At 45.9% G+C, this 8,879-nt stretch overlaps 1 long non-coding RNA gene across 1 annotated transcript in view; it reads right to left on the bottom strand.

Annotated features, from left to right (window-relative positions):
* Positions 1-568: 568 nt before the first annotated feature.
* Positions 569-8,879, bottom strand: part of LOC140470090 (uncharacterized) — a 28,124-nt gene continuing 19,813 nt past the window's right edge. Inside the window, exons 5-6 of the long non-coding RNA XR_011956363.1 lie at positions 3,068-4,048; positions 569-1,343 (exon numbers count right to left, since the gene is read on the bottom strand). This is a non-coding gene — a long non-coding RNA (uncharacterized lncRNA). The remainder of the gene's footprint in view (positions 1,344-3,067; positions 4,049-8,879) is intronic.

Raw genomic sequence — 8,879 nt, 5'->3', positions numbered from 1 at the left:
CGCACTGTAGGGATTCTATTCTACGATTGAGGATAAAGGCGACGCAGCAGGGTGTCCTTGGAGAAGGAGCATGTGGTGTATATCAATGCTCTCGATTCCTTGAGATAGAGGTGGGCACAGCAGGGGATACAGTGCTTTATCTCCACCGCTGCCCCCTCACCTCCAACTCGACTTTGATTTAGTCGGTTCCCACTCTGTCACTTGTAATGGTTTGCTTTGCCCATAATGGGCTTTATTTCTAAATATTCAACTGATGACACTGGTGTGCTACTGCTGGTGATTATATGTTAACAAAAAGCAAAATAATGCAATAGTGATGTTGATGCTGGGAAGGTTGCTCAGCTGTGTGAGATAACATTTCTGGGTAAGAGAAATGGGGAATAAGAACGCTTCACAGCTCACAGAACGAGGACTGAAAAGCAGTTAAATCAAACCAAAGGCTCAGACAGGGAGGGAATACTTCACTGGAGTTTGAGTAACTGGAAAGTGGTGGTGTCCAGGAGTAGACAGGATTTTGTTCTCAAGTGAATTTGAAATTTTAAAAGCTGTTATATGCAGATAGTTTCGATTCTTTTCGATGTATTTATTGTGGAATAAACTTGTACATTTGCTTTAAAAAAACAAATTCAAAAACCTTGCTTTAAAGATAAATGTTAAATAAAATCCATCAAATCATCCCTCACTGAAAACTGTTGTGGAAGTGTTATCGCCTGGAGAATCCCTGCCCTGCCTACTTCTTCCTACCCAGGCTCCATGGCTATATACATACCTGGAAGATAGCAGCAGGAGAAGGCCATTCGGCCTTTCGATCCTGCTTCACCATTCAATGGGAAACAGCTGACCATCCCGCTCAGTTTCCTGTTCCTGTTGTATTCCAATCCCCTTTGATGACTTTACCTCGAAGAACTATATCTCAGTCCTCCTTGGACTTCACTGCCTTTTGTTCCAGTGACGTTGCTAAGTTACTGTGTGGGTGTAGGCAGGGGTAATGTGAGGGTGCTGCCTCCTGGAGAATGCACTCAGCGCCCCTCATCATCCTGCAGGAACATCAATTGGGTTTCAGCAACGAGAGATAGAAACCATTTCCAGGATATGGGCATCACTGGCTCAGCCAGCATTTATTCCCCATCTCTAGTTACCCTTGAGAAGATGGTCGTGAACTGTCATCTTGAACCATTCACAGTCCATTTGGCGCAGATAGACCGACAATGCTGTGAGGGGGAGTGTTGCAGGATTTTGGCCGAGTGATTCTCCATCTTTGGTTCTTCAAATGTTGTGTAACTTAATCACTATCTGCACGTGATTTTGAGATTTCAGTCTGCAAATCTTCACCATCTAGCACCCTGGATAAAAGGAATATGTACAGATTAGAAATTCAGAACAGACAATTCTAGTTTCTCTGGAATATCTTTTTACCATTTCTCCCCCCAAAGCTGTAACCCTCCAGCCCACTTACTCTCTCCCAACATTCTGACTCTGCTAACCCCTAATGTACACCCTCCCCATTCTCATGGAGTAACTGATAAACAGATCCATGCCACCACTTCCCGTCCCTGGTTAGACTCTGCACCCTTTCTGGGTTCACTTCCTTTCCCTTCAGTTGCTGCAAGTCAATAATGTAACAGCAGAATGAAACAAAAGGAAACAGAAAGGGAGGTGGCAGATCCTGGACAGAAGAGGAACCTTCAGTCTGGGAGAATGGGTCAGATCCTTCTGTGTTTCCCCTTGGTCGATTCCAAGCATTACAATGAGTTGGGGATGGAACTTGGTCCCACATGGGTGTGATGACACTTTAACGCACCAACAGATCAATACTACAAGCAGATGCATTCCTCCTCCAGCCAATCACAGTGTGAAATACTTTCCGCTATTAACCCCAAAGCACATGCTCCAAAATCGGCCCACAATGTGTACATGTGCAGTGCCGGGTTTCCCCTCACACGTGTAGTCCCTGTCTCAGGGATTGTGTGAGTTGTAGTCGACATGAAGCCACTGGAGCCCTATCTCTGGAAAGTGTGGGCTGGATGTTGTTGTGAAGAGAATCCCCATTCAGACACGCAGGACATATGGGCTGTCATTGGGTTTTGCTCAGACATCTGCTTCCATAACCTGATTTCTGACATAAGCAACATAGATTCGACCAATTTGGGGGTGGGGAGGTTAATGAGGCCAAGTAGATTTGTAGCAGAGGTGGCTCAGTGGATAGCACTGCTGCCTCAGAGCTTCAGGGACCTGGGTTTGGTTCCAGCCATAGGCGAATGTGTGGAGTTTACACGCTCTCCCCATGTCTGCGTGGGTTTCTTCTGGGTGCTCCAGTTTCCTCCCACAGTCCAAAGATGTGCAGGATAGGTGAATTGGCCATACTAAATTGCCATACATTTGCAGGTTAAGCCATTAGCCATTGCAAAAGCAGGGTTACAGGAAAGAGTGGGTCTGAATGGGATGCTCATCATAGGGTTGGTGTGGAATCGATGAACGAATACCCTGTTTCTGCACTATAGGGACTCTATTCTATTCTCATGAGGAAGAATGTACTTGTCTCAATGTGTTGTGAATCTGTGGAATCCCCTATTCAAAATGCGGTGGATGCCAGGGCAATGCGCAAATTTAATGAAGAGATACAGATGTTGAATTTGCAATGAGTTGAAGGGTGAGACAGAGCAGGCGGGAAAATCCAGCTGAGACCGAGGTGAGCTCAATCATTACCGTATTAAATGGTGGAGCTGGTTCGAAGGGCTGCATTGCCTCTCCTGTGCCCAATGCTTATCTTCTTACGGTAATGACTGCAAAACTGAATCCAAAACTCACCATCTTCACTAAAGGAGATTTTCGGAAAATGCAGGATAGTCAGGTGGATTAGCATTCCAAACTTAGATAGTGAGGACGTGTGTAGGAGATAATGATTTTGCAATTTTAAACTGAGGGGAGACAGTGATTTATGGTTTTAGACTGTGTAGTACATTCACGGCATTCAAAATTTTCTGTTGTGAATATCGATTCTATACTTTATTACAAAGCCAAGGTCTCTGACAATGAAAACCAAAACACCCAGGAAACATCGCCTCACCTCGTAATCTGATAAAAGACTTGTGAGAAGCCTGGTTGAATTTAGAACACCGATGGAAAGCGGGAAGATTAAGTCCAATCCCAAGATCCTGTGCTTAAACAAAGTAGACTACAACAGGATGAGGCAGTAATTTTTCAAAGTGCACAGCAAAATTATATATATCAGTGAAAAGGAAGGACTGTAGGAAAAGGAATAATCTGCCATTTGTGTCTAAGGAAATAAGGGAGTCTATCAAATTGAAATAGAAGGCATACAAATTGGCAAAGACCAAGGAGAAACTAGGAGATTAGAAAAACTTCAAAGGTCAACAAAAAGCTTGATGGGATTTTGACTGGGTATACAAATGGCTAGCTATCCCCAGGGCAAGAATAGCAGTTTACACTGCTCGAGGAAACCTATTGCATGGGGAACATATGGCCTATTTAATTGTTGAAGTACTTATCTGAAGAGTCTGTCAGCATAGAGATGCACCTGAAAGTTAAATATTACATCGTGCTTGGAAAGCTAGTGCTTCCTAATAAACCTGTTGGACGATAACCTAGTGTCGTGTGATTTTTAAATTTGTCCACCCCATTCCAAGACCCGCTCCTCCACATGAGAATCCTGACAGACAACCCCAACGAAACTGAAACACCTGTCAAGTACTTGACTGAGCCACGGAGGTGTTGGGGAGGGGTGTGTTGTTTAAACACAAAGTGCTGAATTGAACTAGACTTTTTGAACTGCCGTTGCCACAGAGATAATCCTGACAACCAGCCTCCTTTCAAAGCCACAAAGCACATTAACATGGACTTGGCTGTGTCTCAGTACGTTTTCCAGTCACACTGAGATTTGAAATATTCGCCCACGGACAGAATGTACACCTTTCCTTCCAGATGAAAAGGCCAATGATATTCAGATCGACACAGATCAAGTAAATATCAGATCAGAACATGAAGTTCAATTTGAATTTCTCATCTGCAAATCCACCCTTTCCGTACCCTACAACAGAAAAAAAACAAGTCACCATTTTTAATACAGGATGGAACTCTATAAGACAATGATAGTATTAAATTGTAGTTTCCTTGTTCCCCCAAAGCTTTAAATCTCAATCTCACAATTTCTCTCTCTTGTTAACTGAAATCCAAACCAATCTCGTCCCTCCTTTCCTCCACACCCAGTTCTCACAATCTCTCTCCTCGCCTTGAATTCAGTTTCCGAGTTGCTGTCTGCAGATGAAGAACCAAATCAATGAGTTTGACTTGGAGCCTCCAGGGTGTTGGTGAATCCTCCCCCCATCTCCCAGAACCCCCATTCTCTGATGAGAGCCATTCTGCACACACTGGCCAAATCATATCTGGTTGAACTAAAATTAACCAAATTAGAACTATAATTAGAGGCCCATCCTTGTCATTTTCCATAACAATCCTGACTATTCATAAGAGTTCTGACAACTTGCTGTAAAATGCTCCCCCATTGATACTTTGACCACTCGTCAGGACACCAGGCAAAGGGCTATTCCCCTGGGTCGTGTCCTCAGAAGAAAGAAGGAAGGGAGCTGCTAATGACAGATTAATCCCACACATCCACAGCCTCCCTCCCTGGCACTGACCTGCCCTGCACATACGCCACCAACTGGCCAGCACTGCGCCCGTGCACTGATCTCCTTTCCAATGGAACATGCTCTAGATCACACAGGAGCCTGGAGGATTGAGATCAGCTGCTGCCCAATAGAGTGGAGGGGGCTGGGCTTGAGGACGGGAAATAATGGGATTGTAAACAATGAATGAATGTGGAGGACACTGGGGGATGGACAGGTCAGTGAGGGACAGGAGCAGTGCAGCAGCAGGAGGGGATCCTGGACAAACTGAGCAATGGGAGAGTCTGACAGGATTGATACTACAGGGAGGTTCTGTTTGGAGACTCAGGCAGGGACAGGTGGGAGACAGTATTGCCTGGTGGCTTGGGCATGTTTACTAATCAGCCTCTTCAAAGCCGCTGTTACCAAACTCTGAACCCGATCCTCTTGGTCCAGAGGAAAGGACACTACCACCATTTCATAGTGGGTTGGTGGAAATAAAGGAAGATTTGCTCAACCTCACTCACATGGAAACTCCATGAGCTCCTCGTACTTACTGTCTACGGTGGGGATGGAGGAGACAGAGCAGGTGGGAGGGGGTAGGGATATAGGGACTGCCTTTCAAAAGGAACTCACCTGTGTTGGTGTTATTAACAAGACTCAATACACAGTCACAAACACAAAGCTGGTGTACGTGAACGTTATCCAGAATATTAACTCCTATAACTGGGCGACACAGACCCCAATGTACAGAGTTAAGTCCTGGATATCAATAAAAGCCTTGTGCGTGGGAAATCATGTCTCATGAACTGGACTGAGTTTACTGAAGAAGTAACAAAGCGGATTGATGAGGGCAGAGCGGTGAACATGATCTTCATGGACTTCAGTAAGGCATTCGACAAGGTTCCTCATGGGAGATTGGTTCGTAAGGTTAGATCTCATGGAATACTGGGAGAACTAGCCATTTGAATATAGAACTGGTTCAAAGGTCGAAGACAGAGTGTGGTGGTGGAGTGATGATTTTCAGGCTGGAGGCCTGTGACCAATGGAATGTCACAAAGATCGGTGCTGAATCCACTCCTGTTTGCCATTTATATCAATGTGAACATAAGAGGGATTGTTAGCATGTTTGCAGATGACACCAAAATTGGCAGTGCAGTGGACAGTGAAAAAGATTATCTCAGGGTACAATGGGATCTGGATCAGATGGGCGAATGGGCTGAGGCGTTCAGTTTACAAAAATGTGAGAAGCTGCATTTTAGGAAAGCAAACCTGAGCAGGACTTTTGCAGTTAATAGTAAGTTCCTGGGGTGTGTTGCGAAACAAAGAGACCTTGGAGTGCAGGTTCATAGTTCCTCGAAAGTAGAGTCACAGATGGATAGGTTAGTGAAGAAGGCAGTTGGTATGCTTTCCTTTATTGGTCAGAGAATGTAGTATAGGTGTCGGGATGTCATATTGTGGCTGTACAGGACATTGATTAGGCAACTTTTGAAATATTCCAGCAATTCTGGTCTCCTTCTTATCGGAAGGATGTTCTCAAACTTGAAAGGGGTCAGAAAAGAATTACAAGGATGTTGCCAGCGTTGGATAGGCTGTTTTCCCTGCAGCATCGGAGGCTGAGGGGTGACCTGATAGAGATTTATAAAAACAGCCGGTCATGGGTAGGGCAAATAGACAAGGTCCTTTCCCTGTGGCTGGGGTATACAGAACTAGGGAAGAGGGAGGGGAGAGTAGGCAGAGAGCGTGGGCTGAGGGTGGGGGGAAAGAGACGATGTGGGGATTGAGAGTGTCGCACAGGTGAGGACAGAGATGGGGGCAGGGGAGGACAGGCAGAGGCAGGGGAGAATCAGAGAACGGGGAGTGGAACAGAGGGGGAGGGAAACAGAGAGGGGGGAACAGAGAGTTATTTTATAGATCTACAACTCAACCCTGTTCCTGTTGTTTCCTCCTCACTTTCAATTCCTCTGAAGAGCTCAGAACTTCATAGCTCCTGGCAAGTCAAGTTTCAGGGAGACTGGGTGCAGAAGACTGCATTTGGGACGCTGACCTTTATTGGTCTGTGCACTCATTAATAAAGGGACCTGAGTTCGATTCCACTCTGTGTTGTGTTTGCACATTCTCCCTCTGTGTGTTTGCATGGGCATCCTCTGGGCGCTCTGGTTTCCTCAAAAAATCCAAAGACGTGCAGGTTAGGTGGATTAACTGTGGGTAATGCTGGGTCACATGGTTCAGGTGGGATGCTATTCCGATGGTTGGTAAGGTCTCATGGGCTGAATGGGCTGCTTCCACACTGTATGGATTCTCTCACTGAGTATAAGAGTTAGGAGGTCACGTTGTGGCTGTACAGGGCATTGGTGAGGCCAGTTTTAGAATACTACATTCAATTCTAGTCTCCCCGATTTCAGGAAGATAGGACTCAGCGCCATAATAACAAGTTCCTGGGAAGTGTTGACGAACAAATACACTGTGCAGAGTGGTTTGATAGTGCCTTGAAAGTGGGGCTGAATGTAGACAGGTCGGTGAAGGTGGTGTTTGATTAGATTAGATTAGATTAGGTTACTTACAGTGTGGAAACAGGCCCATCGGCCCAACAAGTCCACACCGCCCCGCCGAAGCGCAACCAACCCATACCCCTACATCTACCCCTAACCTAACACTACGGGCAATTTAGCATGGCCAATTCACCTGACCTGCACATCTTTGGACTGTGGGAGGAAACCGGAGCACCCGGAGGAAACACACGCAGACACGGGGAGAATGTACAAACTCCACACAGTCAGTGGTATGCTAGCTGTTATTGGGCAGTGCATTGAGTATAGGAGTTGGGAGATCATGGTTCGGTTGTAGAGTTTATAGGCTCAGCCACTTTTGGAATGCCCAGACTGCTTTACATTCTAATATCCCTGCTGTAGGAAAGATGTTGGGAAACCTGAAAAAGTCCAGAAAAGATTTACAAGGGTGCTGCCAGTATTGAAACATGTGACCCATAAGGAGGGGCTGGGGACATTTTGCCTGGAGTAGTGGACACTGTGGGATGGCATTATACAACGTCTTCAAAACTGCAATGTTTCCTGCAACTGTCACCATTTCAGATACTGCCAGGCCTGCTGAGGATCTCCAGCAATTTCTTTTTGTTTTTATTTCAGATTTCCAAGATTTTGCTGAGGCACTTAGAGTCATAGACATTTAAAAGGCTTCATATTTTGTTGACGCTCACCCCTGGGATGGCAGGACTGATGGATGAAGAGGACTCAATCCTCGTTTAATTCTCCTTTCCTTTGTCTTTCTGAGCTGTTGCCTGCATCACGAATACTCTATCTCCCGTTCCCTGACCTGAATCTGGCCCATCTAAGCCACTCTTTAGCTCCCAATCCCCTGCCAGACTAGTTACAATCTCACCAATGGAACTGGCAATCACCCAACCAAGAGATTTCTCCCAGCCCTGCCCAGGGGTAACCAATCAGGCTGGTACAAGTCTCACCTAGCCCAGAAACGGTCGCAGTGCCTGGAAAATCTAAACCCTTCTCTGGTACACCATTTCTCCAGCCACACATTCAGCTGATCTATCCTCTTGTTCCTGCTCTCACTAGCACATGGCACTGGGTGTAAGTCTGACATTATTACTTTTCATTTTAATATATCTCTGATTTTCCTTTATACATATTTCAGGCCCTCATCCTTTTGTTTCGCGATGTTGTTGGTATCTGTGTGTTCCACAACCATTGGTTATTTACCCTCCAGCTGCAGAACTCACTGTAGCCACTCCATGCTATTACAGATCCTAGCACCAGGGAGGTAACATGCCATCCTTGATTCATGCCTGTGGCCACAGAAATACCTGCCCTTACTCTGACCATTGATCCCATGTCACTATAGCCCTGCAACTGTCTTTCCTCCTGTTCGGTGCAGCAGAGCTATCTGTGGTGTCATGACCCTGGCTGTTGCTGATTTCCCCAAGAGACCACCCCACCCATTCACCCCCAACAGAATTCCAACCGGTATACAGTATCTGTTTGAGAAGGGGATGATCAATGGGGACTCCTGCATTCCCTTGCTGAGCCTTTAACTTGATGTGATGGTCACCCATTCCCTTTGTGCCTGTGTAACCCTCACCTGCAGTGTGACAAACTCACTAAACGTGCTGTCCATAATATTCTCAGTGTCATAGACGGTCCACAGTGAGTCCACTCACAGCTCCAGGTCTGAAAAGCAGTTTCCCAGTAGCGCAGATGGACACACTTCCTACACACATAG

Source organism: Chiloscyllium punctatum, chromosome 50 (assembly GCF_047496795.1).
Source record: "Chiloscyllium punctatum isolate Juve2018m chromosome 50, sChiPun1.3, whole genome shotgun sequence".
In the NCBI taxonomy this organism is placed as follows: Eukaryota; Metazoa; Chordata; class Chondrichthyes; order Orectolobiformes; family Hemiscylliidae; genus Chiloscyllium; species Chiloscyllium punctatum.
The sequence above is the reverse complement of the archived record's forward strand: the minus strand, read 5'-3'. Positions and strand labels throughout refer to the sequence as shown.